The sequence below is a fragment of the Eurosta solidaginis genome, chromosome 2 (genome assembly GCF_040869045.1).
Source record: "Eurosta solidaginis isolate ZX-2024a chromosome 2, ASM4086904v1, whole genome shotgun sequence".
NCBI lineage: Eukaryota > Metazoa > Arthropoda > Insecta > Diptera > Tephritidae > Eurosta > Eurosta solidaginis.
In genome coordinates, this window is record NC_090320.1 from 240,450,554 (window position 1) to 240,478,537 (window position 27,984).

A 27,984-nucleotide genomic window follows, 5' to 3' on the forward strand; every position below is an offset into this window, starting at 1 on the left:
ACCTTCTCCTGTCCATCGACCAGTTGTGATAAAACGCCTCCTATAGCATATCCGCACGCATCTGTATCTAGAATAATCGTTGCTCCTGGAATCGGATATGCTAAATTTGGGGCAGTGCACAAACGCTCTTCCAATGTTTGGAAATCTACTTCTTGCTCCTTCTCAATTCATGCATATTCTGTGGTCTTGGCCAATCCTTCACTGGTTCTATCTTTTCATTCGCGGTGCAGATGCCCTCCGTCGTTACTTTATGACCCAAGTAACTAACTTGCTTCTTGAACAGAGAACAATTTTTGGGACTAAGTTTCATACCAGCACCAGCTATTCTTTGGAAAACCTCCTCCAAGTTCTTCAGATGTTCTTCGAAGTTCTTTCCCAATACGATGATGTCGTCTAGGTACACTAAGCAAGTTTTCCAATGTAGTCCTTTCAGTTCCGGATCCATGAGTCTTTCAAAAGTAGCTGGTGCATTACGTAGTCTAAAAGGCATCACTGTAAATTGCCAAAGACCATCAACGACACTGAAGGCTGTTTTCTCTTTGTCTTCCTCCTTCACTTCCACTTGCCAGTAGCCGCTTTTCAAGTCCAGTGTGGAAACCCATTTCGTACCAGAGAGCGAGTAAAGAGTGTCGTCAATTCTTGGCAATGGGTAGCTATTCTTTTTCGTAACGTCATTCAACTTCCGGTAGTCCACGCCAAACCTCATTTTTCCAACCTTCTTCTTTACAAGTACTACCGGTGAGCTCCATGGACTAGCTGATGGTTCGATGATGTCGCTGTCACTCATTTCTTGTATGATTTGACTCACAACTTCCCGCTTCGCCAGTGGAACACTACATGGAGCTTGACGGATCGGCCTCGCATCTCAAGTGTAGATTTGATGCTTCACAGCGTTGGTGAGGCCTGGTTTGGAGCCATCTTGGTCAAATATGTTCCCGTACTTTAGAAGCAGTTGTTTTGCCTTACTCTGATAGTCTTCCTCTAGTCCCTCCGTCCATGCCATGATGTCATCTGAAAGATCAATATTGCTAGTTGAAACCTCTTCCTGAAGCTGTTCACAATTGATTATTACTTCAGCCTCTTGGCATCTTCCCAAAATAGCTCCTCTGGTCAGTTTGAGTGGTGACTTGAACTCATTGAGTACTCTTACCGGGATACGTCCATCGTGTTTTGTTATAGCCAGGGTTTTCCTACAAGTATTTTTGGTGTTGATTTGTTTGCTGCCTCGACAACCCACAATTTGTTTGTCCCACAATCTCCATCAACCTTTGCCCAGATGACTGCTTCGGATTTTGGTGGTATTTGCTGACTTTCTTCCACCAGCACTCGTTTACTGCTGTACCCTCTCTCGTAGCCGAAATTAAGTGGCACATCCATGTTCTTATATCGCATCGTCTTTCTTTGCATATCGATCTTGATGCCTTGGTCGATTAAGAAGTCCACTCCAATTATGATTTCATCAACAATCTCTTCCACTATAAAATTGTGTAGTACCGTGACGTTCCCAATTGCTACTTCACATGCTACTTCTCCAATTACCTGGGTGTCCTCTCCCGTGGCTGTACGTAATTTTGCTCCAAGCAAAGGCCTTATCTTCTTGTTGACTAAATCTGATCGAATGATGGAATGAGAATCACCCGTATCTACAGTCAGTAAACGTTCCTTTCCATCCACATGTCCTCCGACAGTAAGATTGCTTGTCCTTCTTCCAATTTGCGAGATAGAGATTATGGGGCATTCAATTGAAGGAGCCAGCTGTCGCCCCTTGCGGCTGACTCGCTTTAGTTTAACGATTGGGTGTATTTAGAGATTTGCTCAGCTCCAAATCGGATGACCAACACGCCCAATTTAAAAAAAAATTTTAGAAGTAAAATTTTAATAAAAAATTTAATATCTTTACCATGATACAAAAAATGGAGGTAGTTCCATTCAGTGTGACATTAGCCACTTGACTTTTGCGGGGACAATGACAATTTCAGCAAAAACAAGCTACCAGATTGAAAAATGTGACGAATTTTTATAATGTTGATGGATTTCATATTAACGAATACGACTAAATTACTTTCATAGTTATTTTGAATAAAAAAACAATTATATCAGCCTGAAAATTGTTTTGGTGGAAGAAACATGTATCGAAATATAATAAGCAAGGGAATATAGCCCGTAAGTTTGCTTAGAATATTTTGACAAAACATACACGTTTATCAATTGCTTGCTCAAAGGAGGTCCTTATAAACCGACACCGCAATTTCTTGATAAATTGGCTACAGTTCCACATTTTATTTTTTTGTATTTATTGTATAATTCAAGCGTAGCCCTTGAGGAAGGAATTGTTGAACCATTTTTTAAGGAGTTACGAGTGTTTTTGCCCGTTGTACCAGGGGTCACCTTGGGGCAGCCCCGCCTATACACATTCTGTACCCTTTTAGCATTGACATAGATGTGCAGACTTTGTAGGTACACTTTTTCTCAACATGCCTTGAGAAATGTTCACTGTAGGGGCATGATAATAGGGCCATGCTAGAACGGCAGGATTTTTCGTGTATTTTTTTCTTTCTAGGGGTAAAGCTGCCATAAAGATATGAGTGATTATACACTATTTTTCAATAAAATTACATGTTTTACTGTATTCTCAATCGATATGTATGCACATAAATCGTGCTAAAGCATATTATTATTGTCTCAATTGCCCATTGCGTTTTCATCCTAAAGAAAATTTCTTTCCTAAAAAACCGCAATTTCGCCTTAAACAGTAACGATATGGCAACGCTTCTGGCAAAACAACAAACATTATGAACTTCAAAAATCCCCAAATACGTCAAAAAATTTTGAGTGGAACTACCTTCTTTTTTGTATCATGATCTTTACAGTATATAAGTAAATTATGTCAACATTCAACGCCAGTAATGATATGGTGCAACAAAATACAAAAATAAAATAAAATTTTAAAATGGGCGTCGTCCCGCCCTTTTTCATTTAATTTGTCTAGAATACTTAAGTCGAACAAAAATTCACCAATCCTTGTGAAATTTGGTGAGGGCATAGCTTCTATGACGATAACTGTGTTCTGTGAAAATAGGTGAAATCGGTTGAAGCCAAGCCCAGTTTTTATACACAGTCGACCGTCTATCCCTCCGCTCGGCCGCTAACACAATAAATTGAGCAAAATTCGATATATCCTTACTAAACTTAGTTCACGTATTTACCTGAACTCACTTTATCTTGGTATTAAAATTGGGCAAAATCCGGCGTGGTCATGCCTGTGGCGGTTTACTAACTAGCCTTTTTACAATAGTCAATGAGAGTCATTTTACTTCGCGACACGATTCACATGTCATTCAATGATAAATGTCAAAATGAGTTTTATACTCTTTCTTACTTTGTTCTTTGTTCGAGCGGCCGTGACAAGCGCACGCATTCATCATAAATTTGTAAAAACTAAATCGCAAACACTGTGGTTCATCCGCGAATAAAATCAAGAAATATTTATATAAAGTTATACAGTGTGTTTCCTTGATTCGGCAGCGATAAAGCGTTTCATTAGAAACCATCATTTGTTGGAATAATTCTGCCGACAAAGAAGCCCACATGCCCACTAATTAGAAGAAAATGAAAAAGTTCTGCAGGCCAAATCAGAAGCCCTTGGAATCATGGCAGGAATACTGTTCGTGGTATTACATATATAAATAAATTAGCGGTACACGACAGATGATGATCTGGGTCACCCTGGTCCACATTTTGGTCGATATCTCGAAAACGCCTTCACATATACAACTAAGGGACACTCCCTTTTAAAACCCTCATTAATACCTTTAATTTGCTACCCATATCGTACAAACACATTCTAGAGTCACCCCTGGTCCAGCTTTATGGCGATATCTCGAAAAGGCGTCCACCTATAGAACTATGGCCTACTCCCTTTTAAAATAATCTTACATAGAGAAACAATATAATAAGCACTTCACCATGGAAATGCTCCACATTCTGAACACGCCTAACCATAAGAGAATTAATTTTAGAAGTAACACAGACCGATGCGCATATGGATATTGCAATTTATTGCTTAAGCAACAACAACACAAAATGCAAGTCGCACGGCGCACATGAAAGAAAGCAGCGTTCAGCAATTATTCCGCTAGCAGCATATTTAAGATCACCGAATCAAAATGTTGGAGGGTGGAGCCGTGTGTAGAAGTCCACGAAAGTGGGAAAAGCTTCTGACCGCCATTCACCTGGGAATGGGCAGAGCGATTCTTTTGCATGCGGTTCAAGCAGCTCACTACTGCCGGTCGCTTGCGGCCAAGTATCCTCTGACGGCGACAACCTGGCTAGGGCACTCTGACATAATCGGTTTAAGGGCTAGCCGGGGAAGATCTCATCGGCAGCGTCTGTACACCTCTAGGTGTGGCTGCAAGCGGGCGTCTGTCTTGGAGCAAGCGGCTCGCTATATAAACGTGCCAAGTAATATTTTCACCCCCGCTGAGCGGGTTGTGCGCTGGGCTTGGGACCCGCCACGTAAAATCATACTCCAATGAAATATAACAACAAGCCTCGGATAAATACACTCTCTATTGATGACGACGGCCACCGTGGTGTGATGGTAGCGTGCTCCGCCTACCACACCGTATGCCCTGGGTTCGCACCCCGGACAAAGCAACATCAAAATTTTAGAAATAAGGTTTTTAAATTAGAAGAAAATTTTTCTAAGCCGGGTCGCCCTCGGCAGTGATTGGCAAGCGCTCCGGGTGTATTTCTGCCATGAAAAGCTCTCAGTGAAAACTCATCTGCCTTGCAGATGCCGTTCAGAGTCGGCATAAAACATGTAGGTCCTGTCCGGCCAATTTGTAGGGAAAATCAAGAGGAGCACGACGCAAATTGGAAGAGAAGCTTGGCCTTAGATCTCTTCGGAGGTTATCGCGCCTTACATTTTTTTTTTTCTATTGATGACGACCAAGGCAAACGTTTGAAAGACAATGAATTGAGGGCATGCACCTGAAACGTCCGATCCCTGAATGGGATTGGTGCAGATGCCCGGCTGGTTGATGTCCTCATCAAAGCAAAATCTGACATCACCGCCATCCAACAAATGCGTTGGACGAAGCAAGGAAGAAAGAAGATCAAAAATTGAGACATCTATTGGAGTGGCCATACGAATAAGCGCAGTTTCGGCGTCGGATTTGTGGTGGGAGAGAGACTTTGTCGCCAAGTTCTGGCGTTCACACCTGTGGACGAACGTCTCGCCGCTATCCGAATAAAAGCAAAATTTTTTAATATATCATTCATTTGCGCCCATGCGCCGACAGAGGGGAAAGACGATGAGATGAAGGACACTTTTTAAGAACAATTAGAACGCACATACGAGCGCTGCCCCCGTCACGATATAAAAGTCGTGCTTGGTGACTTTAACGCCAGGGTGGGCAAAGAAGGTGTTTTTGGCCCTACAGTCGGATAGTTCAGCCTACACAATGAAACTTCTCCTAACGGACTGAGGCTGATTGACTTTGCCGGTGCTCGAAACATTGTCATATCCAGCACGAGGTTCATGTATAAAGGATACATCAAGCTACATGGCTGTCTCCTGATCGAAATACTCGCAATCAGATCGATCACGTTGTGATAGACGGACGGCATGCCTCCAGTGTTTTAGATGTGCGCACGATCCGAGGACCTAACATCGACTCGGACCATTATTCGTTGCACCCAAAATACGCACCGGCCTCAACGCGGCTAAAACCAAGGAACAAAAAACACAAGGAAAGCTAGACGTCGAAAAGCTTCAATCACAACAGACTGCCAATGATTTCGCAACTCGACTCTCACAGCTGCGCTCTGAGAGCACAACTCATCCTGAAGGAATACAGAAGAGGGGGAGCATATTTCCAAAGCACTTCGTACTGCCGCCGAGGAAAAAATTTGTTAACGGCGACCACGAAAAAACAACTGGTACGATGAAGAATGCCGCGTTGCAACTGAAAGAAAAGACGCCGCCTACAGGACTACGTTAAAAGCGAGCGCGACAAGAGGAATGTGTGAACGCTATCGTGAGTTGAAAAAGGAAGCGAGACGCCTTTTCAGGAAGAAAAAAGGCAGAAGCAGAAAGGCGTGAGTGCGAGGAGCTTGAGCTGCTAGCCACCAGGAATAACGCCCGAAAATTTTACCAAAAAATACGGCGACAGACGGAAGGTTTTAAGACCGGGGCAAACTCCTGTAGGAACGAAAACGGCGACCTTGTAACTGATGTCCAGAGAGTGCTTAGATTGTGGATGGAACACTTATCTGTTCTTCTAAATGGAGGCAGCAATTCACCGCGCAGAGATGAAGAACCCGATCCCGCAATCGATGATGATGGAATATATGCCCCCGTCCGATTATGACGAAGTTAGAATAGCAATAACCAGATTGAAAAACAACAAGGCCTTGGGCGCTGATGGATTGCCTGCGGAGCTATTCAAGTACGGCGGCGAGAAGTTGGTAAGGCGCATGCAACAGCTTCTTAGCAAAATATGGGCGGAAGAGTGCATGCCCGACGGTTGGATTCTAAGTGTTCTTTGCCCAGTCCACAAGAAGGGGGATACTGCAAAATGCACCAACTATCGTGGAATCAGCCTTCTTAATATCGCATATAAGGTCCTTTCAAGTGTATTGTGCGAAAGATTGAAGCCCACCGTGAACCGGCTGATTGGACCTTATCAGTGCGGCTCCAGACCTGATAAATCTACCATCGACCAGATTTTCACAATGCGCCAAATCTTGGAAAAAACCCGTGAAAAAAGAATCGACACACATCACCGTCGACTTTAAAGCCGCCTTCGACAGCACGAAAAGGAACTGCCTATATGCCGCTATGTCTGAATTTGGTTTCCCCGCAAAACTTATACGGCTGTGCAAAATGACGTTGAGCAACGCCATCAGCTCAGTCAGAATTGGGAAGGACCTCTCCGAGACGTTCGAAACTAAACGAGGTTTCAGACAGGGTGACCCCCTATCGTGCGATTTCTTTAATTTAATGCTGGAGAAAATTATACTAGCTGCAGAACTTAACCGCACTGGAAAAATATACTATAAAAGCACGCAATTACTGGCATATGCTGATGACATTGATATCTAAACACCCGCGCTGTTAGTTCTGCTTACTCCAAACTGGAAAAAGAAGCGGTAAAGATGGGTTCGGTGGTGAATGAGGACAAAACGAAGTACCTGCTGTCATTGAGCAAAGAGTCAGCGCATATGCGCCTTGGCAACCACGCTACTGTTGGCAGCCATAATTTCGAAATAGTAAAAGACTTCGTTTATTTGGGAACCAGCATCAACACTAGCAACAACATCAGCACTGAAATACAGCGAAGAATCAATCTTGCAAATAAAAGCTACTTTGGATAGGTAGGCAATTGAAAAGTAAAGTCCTCTCTCGGCGAACGAAAATCATACTCTACAAGTCACTTATCGTACCCGTCCTGCTATATGGGACAAAAGCATGGACCATGACAACAGCAGATGGAGCGGCTTTGGGAGTGTTCGAGAGAAATGTTCTTCGAAAGATTTATGGACCTCTACGCGTTGGCGATGGCGAGTACCGAAGAAGATTTAATGATGAGCTGTACGAGCTATACGCAGACATCAACATAGTCCAGCGAATTAAAACGCAGCGGCTGCGCTGGCTAGGCCATGTTATGCGAATGAAAGATGATGCTCCGGCCAAGAAAGTGTTTCTATCGGAACCCGCCTATGGAAGCAGAGGTAGAGGGCGGCCCCCACTCCGTTGGAAGGACCAGGTGGAAAAGCATTTAAACTCCCTTGGCCTGACCAATTGGCGCCGGTTGGCGGAGGGAAGGAGCGACTGGCGCGCCTTGTTGGACGGCCATAACCGTTTAGACGGTTAAGCGCCAATTAAGTAAGTAAATCATAATGTTATATGACAACATATTTTTCTTCTATATATCCAAAACAAATCTTCGTCTTTATATATTTGTTTACAAAAGTCCTGAAGATGGCTTCAAATTGATGCCGAAATATCGACAAATTAAAAACCAATGCAATTTTAAACATTGTGTTTTATTTTACCTACGACCGTTAGCGCGTCATAAAATTAACGCAACATAAAATTATAAGGCAATAAAAATTACTAAAATTTTTGAAACGGAGAGCACACCAAAAGAATGGAAACACCCATAAGGTGTAGCAAACCATCAAACGCAAATATAATAATTGGACCAACTGGTACATCAAATGATCCCAGCAAAAAGCACAACAAATCGTATGAAAGAACATAATATTTCAACCCTATTGAAAAAGTTAAATCCACATTCTATTTTAAAAGAAGAAAAGAAGTTGAAAATTGTTTAAAGGTTAAATTTATTTTTTTGTATACAAGATACATTTTACTCGCACCACAGTTCACTTTCTCATGGAACCTCCCTTCAAATTTTATTCCAAAATGCCCTATATCAGTTTAAATTCAATATATTTTAACGTGAGCTGAGACGTTTATGAAATAAATCTGAAGTGGAGAGTTCAGCCGAGATGGAGTAACAATTCACCCATAATCAAATCTGTTATGAAACTCTGAATTTGTGGATCAGTTACATTTATATAACGTCTCGGATTTTCTTCGCACTCCGAATATATTCCCACCGCACAAAGTCGTCGATCCACTACGCCCGGTGCTCCAGCATATCCATCCCACAAATATCCGTTAACTTCTGCACAATACATATTTGTTCCTACGGGGTAATTCCTACATCCACCTGTTGCTACTATAGTTACCTCATATGTTACTAGAGATTCATCACGTTCTGTTGTAGGTTGAGTCCATTCTCTAATTTTCATCGTGTTGCCCACCGAAAGTCCAGTTGTGCAAAGTGGTATTGGTTCCGCTCCATCAGAACTTTCAAAGGGTGCATGCAGTAAAATTCCAGCAATATCATTAACGCCATTTCTGCATTCTGAACCAATATTTTGATGATATACACTCCTCATTTTGCGAGCTCGTCCGGTAAAAGCTTTTGGATTAAGTGAAACGTATATTAAATTTGAATCTGACTTGTCCAGGCATGCCGCAGCTGTGACCACAATTTGCCAAGAGACCAATGAACCCCCGCATACATACCCTGCCGCATAAAATATATGTACCAAATATTCGCCATTTTGCGAATTTATACGGGTCAAAAGACCGCTAAGTACTATAACCAAGATCACGATATGTTTGTGGAAATTCATTTTACTAGTTCCTGACGTTTTGCGCAGCTCGTTAATTATAAAGTAACTAAAGCAAGTTTTGTGGGCGCTATTTATATACAGTGGTGGAGTTATATATATATATATATATTTTTTTTTTTTTTTTGAATTTTCGGGTGCAAATGCACGGTTAGAAATCTGAACCTAATTTTTTAACCATTAATCGCTTTAAACACATTTTGAAACATTTCATTGGAAACCTCTCAATTTAATATTACCTTTTTTAATTTCATTCAATTTCAATTTAAAACTTTTTTAAACAATAAGTTAAAAATATTAAGACTGTTTTAAAACAGAACCAAAAAATCTTCAAAAAATCTAAAAATACAAACTTGTATTCACTTCTGGCCTTGAAATAAAATTAAAAGGTTTCAAAGACCTAAAAATGGAAACTGGAATAGAAACGTCTTGTTTTAAAACCTGCCTTACGAATTTAAATTTGGTGCTGAAAATTCAAAAATAACAAATTTACCGAATCTTTTTAAACAAATTTTTTTATACATATAAGGTGTTATGAAATGATTTCTTATACACTGGGTAGAGCAACGCTGTAGGAAAAATCTCTAGTTCAAAACTGGTGCGTTTCTAGTACATTCGGAACCTCTATTAGCTCGCCCTATATATCTTTTACATGCTTCCAACTGGCGAATTTAACATGGCGATGATCTACTTTGTTTGAATTGCATTAACCTTTCAATAGTTCCGAACTAGATACTTATCTCCACTTTGGAACTAGTTCTTTTTTTGGAGCTATTTCCGTAGTTCCAAACTAGTGTTAAAATTACAGCTTACTAGTTTTCTGGGTACTATTTCGTTGGTTCCGAACCGAAGAGAAATTCTAAATGCTGCTTCTTGTACGATATTAAAGCATTTATCGGTACCTCCGAGCCAGTGGGAAAGTTTGGGAAAAGAAATCATACTCATAGTCGAGTTAATTAAAGCTGGTAGCAGTTTTTTGGTAGATGACATATTTCTCAAGTTAAATATGAAAAATAAGAACCCAAGCTGTCGATTTTATAACTGAGTATAATCTTGTTAGTACCGAACTAGTAGGTACTTATTTGGCAATTTAGGTCTAGTTCCGAACCAGAAATGTGTATCACTAGTTGCTGACTGAAAGGATGTCAGGGAACCGCCCACTATTTTTTTTTAAGTTTAAGTGTAGACTTCTCCAGTTTCAAATTGAAACCCAGTTCTATGCATTCACTTTCAGGAAGACCGTTATAATCTATATTTAAACAAAATTTGGTTTGAACATACGTCCAAAATGTTTCAGATTTAGGCTCAAAATTTTTACCGTGTGCTTGCCAAAATCTCAAACCACTTATTGATAAAAAGCCGCCGCCGTCGTGTGGTGGGAGCGTGCTTCGCATACCGCACCGAAGGTCCTGAGTTCAAGTGCCGGCCAAAGCAACATGAACAAGAAAGGAAGGTTAAGTTCGGGTGTAACCGAACATTACATACTCAGTTGAGAGCTATGGTGACAACATAAGGGAATATAATCATGTAGGAAAATGAACCGAGGGAAACCCTGGAATGTGTTTGTATGACATGTGTATCAAGTGAAAGGCATTAAAGAGTATTTTATGAGGGAGTGGGCCATAGTTATACAGGTGGACGCCATTTAGGGATATCGCCATAAAGGTGGATCAGGGTTGACTCTAGAATTTGTTTGTACGATATGGGTATCAAATGAAAGGTGTTAATGGGTATTTTAAAAGGGAGTAATCCTTAGTTCCATAGGTGGACGCCGTTTCGAGATATCTCCATAAAGGTGGAACAGGGGTGACCCTAGAATTTGCTTGTACAATATGGGTATCAAAAAAAAGGTGCTAATGAGTATTTTAAAAGGGAGTGATCCTTAGTTCCATAGGTGGACGCCGTTTCGAGATATCGCCATAAAGGTGGACCAGGAGTGACCCTAGAATTTGTTTGTACGATATGGGTATCAAATTAAAGGTATTAATGAGGGTTTTAAAAGGGAGTGGTGGTAGTTGTATAGGTGGTCGCTTTTTCGAGATATCGCCATAAAGGTGGACCAGGGGTGACTCTAGAATGCGTTTGTACAATATGGGTATCAAACGAAAGGTGTTAATGAATATTTTAAAAGAGAGTGGGCCTTAGTTCTATAGGTGGACGCCTTTTCGAGACATCGCCATAAAGGTAGACTAGGGGTGACTCTAGAATATGTTTGTACGATATGGGTATCAAATGAAAGGTGTGAATGAGTATTTTAAAAGGGCGTGGGGCTTAGTTCTATAGGTGGACGCCTTTTCGAGATATCGCCATAAAGGTGGACCAGGGGTGACTCTAGAATGTGTTTGTACGATATTGGTATCAAATGAAAGGTGTTAATGAGTACTTTTAAATGAGAGTGGGCCTTCGTTCTATAGGTGGTCGCCTTTTCGAGATATCGCCATAAAGGTGGACTAGGGGTGACTCTAGAATATGTTTGTACGATATGGGTATCAAATGAAAGGTGTGAATGAGTATTTTAAAAGGGCGTGGGGCTTAGTTCTATAGGTGGACGCCTTTTCGAGATATCGCCATAAAGGTGGACCAGGGGTGACTCTAGAATGTGTTTGTACGATATTGGTATCAAATTAAAGGTATTGATGAGAGTTTTAAAAGGGAGTAGTGGTAGTTGTATATGCGAAGGCGTTTACCAGATATCGACCAAAATGTGGACCAGGGTGACCCAGAACATCATCTGTTGGATACCGTTAATTTATTTATATATGTAATACCTGCAAAGATTTCAAGGGTTTTTTATTTCGCCCTGCAGAACTTTTTCATTTTCTTCTACTTAATATGGTAGGTGTCACAACCATTTTACAGAGTTTTTTCTAAAGTTATATTTCGCGTCAATAAACCAATCCAATTACCATTTTTCATCCCTTTTTTCGTATTTGGTATAGAATTATGGCATTTTTTTCATTTTTCGTAATTTTCGATATCGAAAAAGTGGGCGTGGTCATAGTCTGATTTCGTAAATTTTTTATACCAAGATAAAGTGAGTTCAGATAAGTACGTGAACTAAGTGCAGTAAAGATATGTCGATTTTTGCTCAAGTTATCGTGTTAACGGCCATGCGGAAGGGCAGACGGACGACTGTGTATAAAAACTGGGCGTGGCTTCAACCGATTTCGCCCATTTTCACAGAAAACAGTTAGCGTCATAAAATCTATGCCCCTACCAAATTTCAAAAGGATTGGTAAATTTTTGTTCGACTTATGGCATTAAAAGTATCCTAGACAAATTAATTGAAAAAGGGCGGAGCCACGCCCATTTTGAAATTTTCTTTTATTTTTGTATTTTGTTGCACCATATCATTACTGGAGTTGAATGTTGACATAATTTACTTATATAATGTAAATATATTAAATTTTTTGTTAAAATTTTACTTTAAAAAAATTTTTTTTTAAAAGTGGGCGTGGTCCTTCTCCTATTTTGCTAATTTTTATTAAGCCTACATATAGTAATAGGAGTAACGTTCCTGCCAAATTTCATCATGATATCTTCAACGACTGCCAAATTACAGCTTGCAAAAATTTTAAATTACCTTTCTTTAAAAGTGGGCGGTGCTACGCCCATTGTCCAAAATTTTACTAATTTTCTATTCTGCGTCATAAGTTCAACCCACGTACCAAGTTTCATCGCTGTATCCGTCTTTGGTAATTAATTATGGCATTTTTTCGATTTTTCGAAATTTTCGATATCGAAAAAGTGGGCGTGGTTATATTCCGATATCGTTCATTTTAAATAGCGATCTGAGATGAGTGCTCAGGAACCTACATACCAAATTTCATCAAGATACCTCAAAATTTACTCAAGTTATCGTGTTAACGGACGGACGGACGGACGGACATGGCTCAATCAAATTTTTTTCGATCCTGATGATTTTGATATATGGAAGTCTATATCTATCTCGATTCCTTTATACCTGTACAACCAACCGTTATGCAATCAAACTTAATATACTCTGTGAGCTCTGCTCAACTGAGTATAAAAATTCAGAACTAGTTTTTCAATTGGAAATTGGCGCGGTCGCTTCTCGGCAGTGATTTGGCATACGAGTACACTCCAAGCGTATTTCGACTATGAAAAGCTTTTCAGTGAAAACGCAACTTCCTTGCATCAGCATCCGTTTGGAATGGGCATAAAACATATATGTGGCCCAAATCTTCTTGGAGATAAATCGCACCATGCATTAATTACACTGGTCAACAACATTTTTGTACATGGGTCGTGCGTACATTTTTTTGATTGCTTTTGCACCCAGAAATAAGAATATGAATATAAAAAAGTTTGTTGATTTGGCTTTGTTCGAAAAAAATGAGAAAAACGAAAAACATGAAAATTCATCAAAATTTGACATAGGTAGATTTGATTTATTCTAGTATAGTAAAAATCAATTTAAGATTTATTCTTATAAATTTAGTTTTAGAATACAGTTTAATTGTTTAAAAATGCTTTTTCCTGCTTTTCCTGCCATATTCGGTAACATTTTCTCTTATTAATGTCCAAATATAGTCCCCCATCATGCTTTCCGTATACTGGCCTTGGTAGCGTTTCTCAAACTCCATTATATCTTGATGGAATCGCTCCCCGTGTTCTTCTGAATAAGCTCCCATATTATCTTTGAATTTATCCAGATGTGAATGTAACATGTGCATCTATAGCGACATTCTACATCCGATGGCGGAAAAATTCGTAATCATGCCAGTTATCAGCTCATCATAATTTTCATCCCTATGATTTCCAAGAAAGCCATGAACTACTGCCTTAAAACTGTTCCACGCTAGTTTCTCCTCATTGCTAAGTAGGTCCGGGAAAATATCGCAGTTCATAATTTTTTTTATTTGAGGGCCAACAAAGACTCCAGCTTTATTTTTCGCCTCTGACAGCTTTGGAAAAGTGTCTGCAAATATTTGAAAGCTTTAGACTCAATTTTAAGAGCCTCACAAATTGTTTAATAAGGCCCAATTTAATATGCAATGGCGGCATCAATATATTTTTAGGATCGACAATTGCTTCATGTTTAATATTAAATCTTCCCACTCCATACTCAGTACGTTCAGGCCAATGTTTTTGGCGATAGTGGGCGGCATCATTTCTGCCATAGGCAAAGATAACAGGAGTGTTTGGTATATCCACCTTGCATTCCAGTAAAAAAACAAACCATCTTGAAGTCTCCAATAACTTCCCACTTGTATTCCGTATATTAGATTGCAGTTAATAGCATTTTAATACTGTCATAATTTTCTTTGAGATGTATGGAATGTGCCAGTGGAATAGATGGAAATTTGTTCCCATTGTGTAGTAGAACTGCTTTTAGACTTTTTGTTGAGCTGTCGATAAAGAGGCGCCATTCATTTGTATTACAAGGAATACCAACTGCTTCAAATAAACCTTTCACGTCATAGCAAAAACAGAGTACATCTTCCTTACTGTAGAAACAAGAAAATTCTTCAAGACGCTTTCTTTGCCGAGATATTCGAACATCAGAAGTAAGTAAATTTCGTTGTTTAAGCCGCGATGCTAATAACTCTGCTTTGTCTTTTGATAGATTTAAGTCTCTTATTAAGTCATTGAGATCTTCAGAGTTGATGAGATGTGGTATTCCTGGTTCATATTGAGAAACAAATTCGGAATGTACGGATGCAGATGAACTCGGTGTTTGATAGCTGTCTTGAGGGAATAGTTGCTTTTCCAACACAGGTGGATCAGGTACAGGACTTTGTTCCGAATGTGGTACTGGAGCGGATGTCGATGGTAGTTCCGGATGTATTGTTTTCCTTAAACGTTTCCCTTTCAGTGGTTTCACTACACAAAAATAGCAATCCGTGTCATGATAACTCGGTTCCATCCAAATCCTCGGCACTGCGAACTTCATGGCTCTATTCTCACCCTGGTACCAAACTATAGTAAAACGTAAAGCATTTCATAACAATTTCAGTTATTATTATTCAATTATATATATGTAGATATATGTATATATGTATATATATGAAACATTTAGTACAGTAAAAAAGAGAAAATATACTTACGCTCCAGAATGCTTCTGCAAGAGTTACATGAAACATGTGGAGCCCATTTTTTGTACTAGTTTTTAACAGGTAGACCGAAGTAGGCTAGGTAGGTCTCGCAAATCCTTGTGTTTTTAGTTAAATCAAACTTTTTTTGTCTTCTTTTAATACATTCGCCACATATATAGCAAAACGAAGTAGCCGCTCGTTTACAACTTCTCGAAGACATCATTCCTCTGTGATATGCAAAAACATTGTGTCGGCCACAACGAGTGACCCAAGAAACTACAGCTTCTTAAAAAATTTTATTTACTTACAAAAACGCTATCAGGTAGCTGGCATGCTCTATTGCTAGGCCTGCCAATCCGTCAGTAAAAGTTTCGATGAGTTTCTTTATATGTACTTAACGAAATGCCAAATCTACCTAAAATCATGTGTATCTGGGACCTTTTATCTCCTTTTTACTGTTTCTCAGCCACATTTTTTTGGTTTTTTTTAAGATGAGTATGTTGTGCTTTAAGTAGACCTTTTCTCGATGCATCGCTGCATCAGGTAGCTACCCGCCGCCTTCTATCGACCGAAATAGCGCGAAAGGACCTACATTAGCCTGTTGCAAAAATGCAAAATTTTCAAATCGCTATAACTTCTACAAAACCAAATATTTTTGATTCGTAATTGCATTTTTTTTTTTAAAGAATTGAACATAGAATCCGAATATATAGGGCAAAACCCATGCACAAAAAAAAAATTTTTTTTTTGTTGACCTGTGTTATTATTATTTTTATTTTATATGGTTAATGAGCCAAGGGTAATACAAATTCTAAATCAGTTGAACAAATATCTTTTGTTCTACCAAAATAACAAATTCAAGGTTATTATGTTTATTCCAGCAATATGAAATTAACACGTATATTCTATTCTTTTGCAAAGGAAAATATATTTGTACTTAATTGCTCGTTTCTATATTTGCACAGTTGAATTGTTTATTAAGTTAACATGAGTTAAGTGATACGTGTTCATTATGACCGTATTTTTAACCCTTTCACACTGGTTACCCCGGAAGCCTCTTGGTGGTCGCCACTTTAGGGTGACATGGCTGGATGGTCGTTGCTTGTTCGGCTGCTGGTGATGGCCTCGCTTTGAGCAGTGGTTCCTCTGGTGTTGCGCCGGATGAGTCCCTGATATGCGGGTATGGCAGAATTTTGCCCGTCTAGGCGACGTCATAGTCAGCACTTGCCAATAATATCGTCACAAACCGATCTACTCTTTAAGTTCGCGCTCAGTATCACGGACTTTACCTTCAAACTGTTACTTTATATTCTTACCGATTGAATAAATTCCGAACGATTTTCAAAGATACGTATTAACATTTTTATTGGCGCAGAAAAAAGAAAGGATTTGGTGGTTTGTACAATTGGTATAATCAAAGAAATATCTTGTGGTTGTTGGCCTTGTCACTTGTGATGCCAAGGAGAGGGGCGGTTTTTCATCTGCGAACGAGACAGGAAAAATAAAAGACTTTAGTCACTCATCATGTTCGGAATGGAGTGTTAGTAAGGTGTTCGCGGGATTTGTGTCGATTCTTCCATAGCGTGTATGTAGTGGACTGTAGTAATTTTGAGGGGGGGGGGGGGTGTTAGTGAGCCGCGAGGGCTCAAATCAGGTTCAGGATTCGGCAGAAAACATAGTTTTGTGATTGGCCTGGTGAGGACGCCACTCTTGGTGCTTACGGCGACTACTTGGATGTGTCCGTCTTTCCCGAGATGTGTGTCTTCCACGCGTCCGAGCCGCCACCCGGTAGGTCTTCTTTGATGATTACCAGGTCGCCCTTTCGAGGCGGAGTTTGGCTCATCTTCCATCGATATCGCTTTTGGAGATCCATGAGATAGTCGTCATTCCAGTGTTTGCTGAACTGGTGGTGCACCGGTAAGGAAATGACCCGGCGTGATGGCAGTGAGGTCGTTGGGATCTTGAGACAGCTGGGAGATGTGGCGAGTATTTAAGATGACTTCTATTCGGATTAGGAGAGTCGAGAATTTTTCGAAGGTAAATATATGGGTCCCAGCAACCATTTTGAAGTGGGTTGCAAAACTTTTCACCGCGGACTCCCACAAGCAGCCGATGTGCATAGCGCTGTGAGGGGGAGGGGGGAGGTATGAACTTCTAATTGATGCCTTGCGGTGCATGTTTCTGGACGACGTCCGATGAGACTTCTTTCAGGAATGTCATGAACTCCTTCTCAGTAGCACGTTTGGCTCCCACAAAGGTTGGATCGTTGTCGCTCATCATTTGGCTGGGTTATCCTCACGGCCCACGAAGCGGGCAAAGGCAGCGAGAAATGCTTTGCTGGTGAGATCGGAGCATAGTTCCTGTTGGACGGCTTTAGTGGCGAAGCAGACAAAGACGGCCACGTAGCCTTTCACCAGCGTGGGGGATCGGAGCATGGAGGCTTTTAGTTGGAACGGGCCAGCGAAGTCCACGCCAGTGATAGTAAAGGGAGGTGAGAAGGTACAGCGTTCGGGGGGTAAGGCTGCCATTATTTGGGAACGGGTGATCTGCTTGGGAATTGTGCCGGTTTTACATTGAGAGATGCACTTCTTGAACAGGGGTTTCAGACGGGCAATGTAGAATTCTTGCCTTTTAACTTGTTGCATGAGACGGACGTACGCATAAAACAACAACTCATGAAGAAAGCGTAGACACAGGAGGGAGAGCCGAGATTTCTCAGGGAGAATGATGGGGTGACGTTCCTTATAGGGGATATTGGCGTGTGCAAGTCGCCCATTGACACGAAGAACACCGCTTTGGTCCAGGAAGGGGTGAAGTACCAGCAAGGGACTCCGCCCCCCGATTGGTTTCGAATTCTCTAAACAAGCTCTTTCTGAGGCGAATTTGCGGTGTTTAGCACAAGTTAGGTCAGCATGCGAAAATGTGGGATCGTTTGGGGCACGGTTGCCGCTTATTACGGCCTTTAGTCTATTGAAAAGAGGATAAGAGTACAATCGGTACCCAGCGGGATAGGGGGTCAGAATATACCCGCGGTAGGTATGCCTGTCGTAAGAAGCGACTAAAATACCAGATTCAAGGGGCTGTGTAGCGCAACCGTTCAGGTTGCCAGCGCAATATACAGCTTCTCCAAACCCAATTGTCAACCTCACCTATCCGCGGCGAATCCTGTGGGGAGGGAGGGGATGGCCTGAAGGTTTAATTTGGCCACATAAATCGTTCCCGGGATGGTCGGGCTAGCACCTTAATGGTGCTGTGGTACCGGAGCGTACCGGATCTGTATCCGGCAAATAACCATCACATCGATAACATTCCCCAAAGCCTTCGGGGAGCAACCTTATCGCAACAACAACAACAACAACTCGAAGAGAAGTTCGGCCTAAATCTTCTTGAAGATAAATCTCACCTAGCACTATTATTATTTTTTTCTTTTAAATATTTTATGGTTAACGCGTCAAGCGTAATACAAATTTTAAATCAGTTAAACAAATAGCTTTTGTTCTACGAAAACAACAAATTCAAGTTTGTTATCTTTATTCCAGCAAAATGAAATTAGTGCGTAGATTCTATTATTTTTCAAAGAAAAATTTAAGTGCTCGTTTCTATATTTGTACAGTTGAATTGTGGTATTAAATTCACATAGGTTAAGTCATACGTGTACAATATGACCGTATTTTTAATCCTTTCACGCATATGGGTTACAGGTGTTCCAAAAATATTTCCTTCTATAGCAAGAAGGTTAGTAATATTTTATTAGTTTTTTCGTTGTAAGTTACTTAATCTTATATGGATGTATACATCCGAACCGATTTTCATTTATCGTGTCTAGCTTTTCAATGAAACTGCATCTTCTTTGCATCAGCTTCCGTTTCGAATCGGCATAAAACATATATGTCCCATCTGCCAATTTGTAGGAAAAATCAAAAGGGAGCAAACGCGAACTCGAAGAGAACTTTGGCCTAAATCTTCTTGGAGATAAATCGCGCCAAGCACTAATAATAATTTTTTTGTTTTCAATTTTTTATGGTTAATGCGTCAAGCGTAATACAAATTTTAAATTAGTTAAACAAATAGCTTTTGTTCTACCAAAACAACAAATTCAAGTTTGTTATCTTTATTCCAGCAAAGTGAAATTAGTGCGTAGATTCTATTATTTTTCAAATGAAAATTTAAGTGCTCGTTTCTATATTTGTACAGTTGAATTGTGGTATTAAATTCACATAGGTTAAGTGATACGTGTACAATATGACCGTATTTTTAACCCTTGCACGCATATGGGACACAGGTGTTCAAAAATACTTCCTTGTATAGCGAGAAGGCTAGCAATGTTTTACTAATTTTTTCGTTGTTACTTAATGTTATCTGGATTTATACATCCGAACCGATTTTCATTTATCGTGCCTATTTGTGTGTATTTCTACTATAAAAAGCTTTTCAATGAAAATGCATCTTCTTTGCAACAGCTTCCGTTTCGAATCGGCATAAAACATGTATGTCCCATCTGCCAATTTGTAGGAAAAATCAAAAGGGAACAACACGCAAACTCGAAGAGAAGTTCGGCCTAACTCTTCTTGGAGATAAATCGCGCCAATCATTAATTACTATTTTTAACACGCTTTTATTAGCTTGGCTTGTAGCTATGTATGTAACGGAATATTTGAGGTTAATTTTCACCGGTTTCTAGAAGTCTGATTAATTTGAAACTTTGCATACGTATCAAGGACCGATGACAACGCATTAATGTCAACAGCCATAAGGCCAATTGGCCTTATTACCACTTTGAATGGCCATAAGTTTAATTGAAAATTTGCACACGTATCAAGGCTCGATGACGATGCATTAATGTGATGGTGCGGTGACATAAGGTCAACGGCCATAAGATAAATTGGCCTTATTACCACTTTGAATGGCCATAAATGTGATTGAAACTTTGCACACGTATCACGGCTCGATGACAATGCATTAATGTGATGGTGTGGTGACATAAGTCAAGGGCCATAAGGTCAATTGGCCTTATTACCACTTTGAATGGCCATACGTTTAATTGAAACTTTGCACACTTATCAGGGCTCGATGACAATGCATTAATATGATGGTGCGGTGACATAAGGTCAACGCCCATAACGTCAATTGGCCTTATTAACACTTTGAATGGCCATAAGTTTGATTGAAACTTTGCACACGTATCAAGGCTCGATGACAGTGCATTAATGTGATGGTGTGGTGACATAAGGTCAACGGCCATAAGGTCAATTGGCTTTTTACCACTTTGAATGGCCATAAGGTTGATTGAAACTTTGCACACGTATCAAGGCTCGATGATAATGCAATAACGTGATGGTGGGGTGACATAAGGTTAACGGACATAAGGTCAATTGAACTTATGACCACCCCAAATAGCCATAGATTTGAAACCTTGCACATAATGCGAAAAACGCATTCCTTTGTTAATGATGGAAGTGGGTGCATGGCACATCTACGAAAGAGCATACTGGAGCCCTTTTTAACACGCTTTTATTAGCTTCGCCTGCATCTATATATGTATCTATGTATCCATGTATGTATGTAACGGAATCTGGAGTGGAGCCGAGAGCCCCGGTAATGCAGAGCTCCGAACTCCGTTGCACCTTTTGAGGCATTTTGAGATAGGTACTTTTAGCTAGTGCAGGCCACCAGACCAAGGCACCATAAAGAAGAATCGGGCGCACAATGGCTGTGTAAATCCAGTAGGTCACCTTAGGGGAGAATCCCCAGGAGGTGCCAATTGCTCTCTTGCAGGTGAACAGCTCTGCTGCTGCCTTCTTGGATCGCTCCACTATATGGTCACTCCATAATAGCTTCCTATCCAGAATGACTCCCAAATACTTGACTTGATCGCTAAACGCTAAGAACGTACCCCCAATTCTTGGCGGTGTAAGATTTGGTACTTTATACCTCCTCGTGAAGAGGACAAGCTCGGTTTTATCCGGGTTGACTTCCAAACCTGTGGCGGTTTGTACTCCTGGAGCACCTCCTGGATATCAGCTGGGTCCGTTGGCGTCACTGGAACCCAGGCTCTAGCCCTTGGTCGTGAGGGGATATCACGCGCCTCCACTACTGTGAGGCGCGCGCCCGGATATACCACCCCTATCAGCGTGACGGTGGCCCTATAGAGGTTTACAGACCTGGCGTCGTCACAGGCAATTAGCTTGAAATTGCCCTGGAACCACCCTGCATCGGTGTAAGATGGCGTGGACCAGGGTTGTCTTTCTTAACCTTAACGGCCACCGTACAGAGCGCGGACTCGATCCACTTCCACTGTTGTTTCGGGATCCTGCCATCTTTGCTGCTCGCGTCTATAATGTCAATGATCTGCCGACCCTTGGCAATTTCGGCGAAAGACCGCGTCCAGCCTCCCTGCGTCTTGGCCCTTTTCGGTGCCGTGGGGTTGGATTCATCCATGGACCGCTGGCGTTTCGAGGTTTCATCACTCTCGACTAAAACTTTTAAAATTACTTGAACTAAAAAATTAAAAATAAATAATAGTTTAAAAAAACTAAAAAAACGCGCTTTTATAGCTAACCGAACTAAAAAATAGAAAACAATTTTCAATTAAAAAGAGTTTATATAACAGTAGTAGAAGGTCAAACAATCATTTATAGTTAATCACCTCAAAATAAAAGTATAATTTAATTCACAGTAAAAAGCGTGGGGTGCTTGATATTGAATGTTACAATCATTCTATTGGCAACTATCTGAGAGGAAAGATATGAAATGTAGTCAAATGCACCCCACGCTTTTTACTCTGAACTAAATTATTCTGTTAATAAATTAAATTGTATTATAATTTTATTTTGAGGTGATTAACTATAAACGATTGTTTGACCTTCTACTACTGTTTTAATTGAAAATTATTTCCTATTTTTTAGTTCGGTTAGCTATAAAAGCGTGTTTTTTTTTAGTTTTTTAAACTATTATTTATTTTCTTTTTAATTTTTTATGGTTAACTAGCTGTACCCTGACACGCTTTGCTGTGGCCCACTCCCTACTATATGCTTTCGAAATGAAAAACGACACAAAGTTTACTTTTAAAATAAATTTAATTGTGCAATACTTGTGTGTACACAATATATTTGGTTTGTCCATTTTCTGTGAACACATAAAGATTATCAGGTTTACCGACGCGGGAACACGCAACATACACTTGCCCATGTGAGAAGCACCCCCCTTACAAGGATTGTCCCTGGGCTTTGTTTATCGTCATTGCGAACGCCAGTCGAATTGGAAATTGCAATCTTTTAAATTTGCATATAGCTTCTGTGGCAATGATTGAAATTCGGGGGATCAGAACATCTTTACCTTTGAAAGGCCCCGTTAAAATTGTTGCTTCTATGACGTTCATACTCAATTTCTTAACTGCTAGTCGCGTTCCATTGCAAAGCTTTGGCTGATTAATATTCCGCAGCATAATTATTGGAACACCAGTTTTCAACTTCAATATATGTGGAGGCATTCCTGGTAGATCAAGCGAGTTCAAAACTTCCGTTGGATAATGAACTGCTTCATCTCTGTAACAGTGTTTATGGACATGTATGTTATTTCCTCGGCAGTGTCTGGCAAGCGCTCCGATTGTATTTCTGCCATGAAAGGCTCTCAGTGAAAACTCATCTGCCTTGCAGATGCCGTTCGGAGTCGGCATAAAACATGTAGGTCCCGTCCGGCCAATTTGTAGGGAAAAATCAAGAGGAGCACGACGCAAATTGGAAGAGAAGCTCGGCCTTAGATCTCTTCGGAGGTTATCGCGCCTTACATTTATTTTTTTTTTTTATGTTATTTCCTCACAATCAATTTTGGATTGAATAAAATTATTAAGTTGATACTCATCTTTATTCTTAGCCGCAAGAATAGCTAGTTCACTGCGCCAATCGTGATTTTTTTAAATTTATTGGTACATTTGGAAACACTTTTTCAATTAATTCTTCTTTTGATGTTACTAAGTTACAACAATCATCCGGAAATGATATTCGTTTAGAATCTTGATCGACTGCAATCTTACGATTCCCAATTGCTTAAAAACTCTCTAGTGCTTTAGGTTTTTTGTATATTTACTTAGGTAGCAATTTAGGCAAACTCGTACACAGCCTAAAGCTTGCATTCCTTATTATTAAATTTGAAGTATGATATTGTCACGAATATTAGCAGCACTAAGGGATTCTATCATCTCTAAGCCGATGATAAGCAGTGATTCAAGTCACATCAATAATTCAATCATTATGACTACACATATGTACGTATACGCAGGGAGAAGCAACGCACAAACACCTGCAGATATCTTATCTGAGATATGCAATATAATTGTGGAAGTGTCGCTCACAAACACACGCGCATATGATAGCTATACCTGTACATCTGTAGTTACAATATTTACTTGCTCGCATTATTTTTATACTCAGCTGAGCAGAGCTCACAAAGTATATTAACTTTGTTCGCATAACGGTAATCCGTAACGGCATAACCCTTTCGCCCCTACTGGGACAATACGACCCAGCATACTTCAAACATCTGTATAACATTTAATTTTTATCCAATTACGCATTGAAATGCGCCCAGTAAAACCTTGAAGCCTTTTTTGATGATCAGTAACCGCATTCCGTTATTATTGACATCAATTTCCCGTTACGCAATATTTTGCACAAACATGTCGCGAATTTTCATCAGTAACGCGTTGTATTTCAGTGTGAAACATCTATCTGGTACCGTTTTCATTCGTAATATACCGCTTGCTGCAAAATTTGGGTGTGAATAAATATTATTCCTTCGAAATTGGAAAGAAATTGTAATGAAAAAAGTTGGTTTTTTATATTTATAACTGCATTGCGACATATAATCCCAATAATGCATTTGTTTGGGATAATAATATCCCAATATTTGTTTATACCTTCGAATGTGTAAAATTTTTTGACCCTTTTGGTATTATTGGGACTTATGCATCCCACCTATAAATGTTATTGGGATTATATATCCCAGGATAACGGTAAGGATTCAGGTATGCCCAACGTCTTATATTTTAGCCATATTACAATATTTGCTGTCGTAATGATGAAAACCCCGCCTGATTTCGAAAAAAAATCAGGGGTGAAAGGGATAAACTAATCGAGATAGATATAGACTTCTATATATCAAAATGATCTGGGTGAAAAAAGAAATTCATTTAGCCATGTCCGTCCGTCTGTCCGTGCGTCTGTAAACACGTAAACTTGAGTAAATTTTGAGGTATCGTGATGAAATTTGGTACGTAGGTTCCTGGGCGCTCATCTCAGATCGCTATTTAAAATGAACGAAATCGGAATACAACCACGCCCACTTTTTCGATATCGAAAATTTCGAAATTCCGAAAAAGTGCGATAATTCATTACCAAAGCCCGATAAAGCGATGAAACTTGGTAGGTGCGTTGACCTTATGACGCAAAATAGAAAATTAGAAAAACTTTGGACAATGGGCGTGGCACCGCCCACTTTTAAAAGTTTTGCAATCTGTAATTTGGCAGTCGTTGAAGATATCATGATGAAATTTGATAGGCACGTTACTCCTATTACTATATGTGTGCTAAATAAAAATTTGCGAAATCGGATGACGAACACGCCCACGTTAAAAAAAATTTTTTTTTTAAGTCAAATTTTAACAAAAAATGTAAGTATAAAAGTAAATGATGTCAACATTCGACTCCAGTAATGATATGCTTTTAATGCCGTAAGTCGAACAAAAATTTACAAATACTTGTGAAATTTGGTAGGGACATAGTTTTCTGTGAAAATGGGCGAAATCGATTGAAGCCACGCCTAGTTTTTATACACAGTCGACCGCCTGTCTTTCCGCTCGGCCGTTAACACAATAACTTGCGCAAAAAACGATATATCTTAACTAAACTTAGTTCACGTGCTTATCTGAAGTCACTTTATCTTGATATAAAATATGGCCGAAATCCGACTATGACCACGCCCACTTTTCCGATATCGAAAATTACGAAAAATGAAAAAATGCCATAATTCTGTACCAAATATGAAAAAAGAGATGAAACATGGTTATTGGATTGGTTTATTGACGCAAAATATAACTTTAGAAAAAACTTTACAAAATGGGTGTGACAGCTACCATATTAAGTAGAAGAAAATGAAAAAGTTCTGCAGGGCGAAATCAAAAGCCCTTGAAATCTTGGCAGGAATACTGTTCGTGGTATTACATATATAAATAAATTAGCGATACACGACAGATGATGATCTGGGTCACCCTGGTCCACATTTTGGTCGATATCTCGAAAACGCCTTCCCATATACAACTAAGGGCCACTCCCTTTTAAAACCCTCATTAAAAACTTTAATTTGATACCCATATCGTACAAACACATTATAGAGTCACCCCTGGTCCACCTTTATGGCGATATCTCGAAAAGGCGTCCACCTATAGAACTAAGGCCCACTCCGTTTTAAAATAATCTTTAACACCTTCCATTTGATACCCATGTCATACAAACACATTCCAAGGTTACCCTAGGGTCATTTTCCTACATTTTCCCTTATTTTGTCTCTAAAGCGCTCAGCTGAGTGTGTGTAATTTTCGGTTACACCCGAACTTAGTCTTCCTTACTTGTTTTAATTTTGTTTTATTTTATTATATTATACTAGCAGACCCCGAAGATGTCCTAACTTTGATCTATCTGCTCTCTTACTCTCCCTTCCCCTCTTTCCCCCTTTTCCTTTTGTTCACTCCTTCTGCCTTCCGTCCGTCCGTCTGTCCGTTAACACGATAACTTGAATAAATTTTGAGGTATCTTGATGAAATTTGGTATGTAGGTTCCTGGGCACTCTTCTCAGATCGCTATTTAAAATGAACGATATCAGACTATAACCACGCCCACTTTTTCGATATCGAAAATTTCGAAAACCAGAAAAAATGCGATAATTCATTGCCAAAGACAGACAAGGCGATGAAACTTGGTAGATGTGTTAACCTTATGACGCAGAATAGAAAATTAGTAAAATTTTGGACAATGGGCGTGGCACCGCCCACTTTTAAAGAAGGTTATTTAAATGTTTTGCAAGCTGTAATTTGGCAGTCGTTGAAGATATCATGATTAAATTTGGCAGGAACGTTACTCCTATTATTATATGTATGCTTAATAAAAACAAGTAAGGACGGGACTGTCTTCGGCTATGCCGAAGACTTCATACCTTTCATGAATGGGGCTGAACAATAATCTTATCCCGCTCGTAATCTCCGAATAATCGGATGTATAAGATAAGAAATATCTAGTGAACAGATCTACATACCTAAACGATTTTTAAGATAAATATAAAATAAAAAATATGTAGGTACTTTGTGTGAGGATGCAAAGTTTCAGGTTTTTTGTGGTCTGCGTGTAAAAACTATGACTACGAATCACGTATTTCAACAATATATGACGTAAACGTAACTATTTGATGAAATGTTTTGAATTTTGAAGCTTCTAGCCGTAAAAAAGGGGCAAAAAAATACAGTTTATATGGGGTATATAATATATGTACCACCGAACTCTATGATTTTTTCAGACAACAAATCGCAAAAAAAAAATATATATATACTATATATACCATCATATATATATTATATATATCACCGATCTCTATGATTTTTTGACACAACAATATATACTATATACGTAAGCAATCGGTGAAATTTGAAGCTTATAGCTGTTAAAATGGGGTAGAAATTGCGAAAAGTTTCTTATCTGAACAATCGGTTGTATGAGATATATACTATATATACAACCGATTTCTATGATTTTTTCAGACAACAATATATGCCATATACGTAAGCGTTCGGTGAAATTTGAAGCTTCTAACTGTTAAAATGGGGCTAAAATTGCGAAAATATATATATACTATATATATATACTATATATATACTATATATACTATATATATATACTATATATACCACCATATATATACTATATATACCACCGATCTGTATGATTTTTTCAGACAACAATATATGCTATATACGTAAGCATTCGTTGAAATTTGAAGCCTCTAGCTCTTAAAATAGGGCAGTAATTACGAAAAGTTTCTTATCTGAACAATCGGTTGTGGGGGATATATACTATATATACGACCGATCTCATCAATTTTTTCAGGCAACAATATGTGTAATATACGAAAGTATACGGTGAAGTTTGAAGCTTCAATCTGTTAAATTGAGTAAGATATTACAAAAATCCTCTTTTTTCTGAAAAATCGGTTGTATGGAGGATAATGCTATAGTGGTCCGATCTGGCTGGTTCCGACAAATGTCTAATCGGACACCCAAATACACCTGCTCACCAAATTTTATCAAGATATCTCAAAAATTGAGGGATTGTTTGCATACAAACAGACAGACAGACAGACGAACAGACGGACAGACAGACAGACGGACATGGCTAAATCAACTCAGCTCTTCATTCTGATTATTTCGGTATACTTAATGTTGGGTCTATCTATTTGCCTTTAAGGACGTACAATTTTGGATTTCGTGACGAAATTAATATACCATTTCCTTTTCATGAAAGGTATAATTAGCGATATCGGAGAAAGACCACGCCACTTTAAAAAAAATTTTTTTTAAGTCAAATTTTAACAAAAAATTCAATATCTTTACAGTATATAGGAAATTATGCCAACATTCGACTCTAGTAATGATATTGTGCAATAAAATACA

General features: G+C 39.4%; 1 protein-coding gene across 1 annotated transcript in view; it reads right to left on the reverse strand.

Moving 5' to 3' along the window:
• Positions 1 to 27,984, reverse strand: part of tkv (thickveins) — a 929,476-nt gene that overhangs the window by 336,925 nt on the left and 564,567 nt on the right. The window lies entirely within an intron of this gene.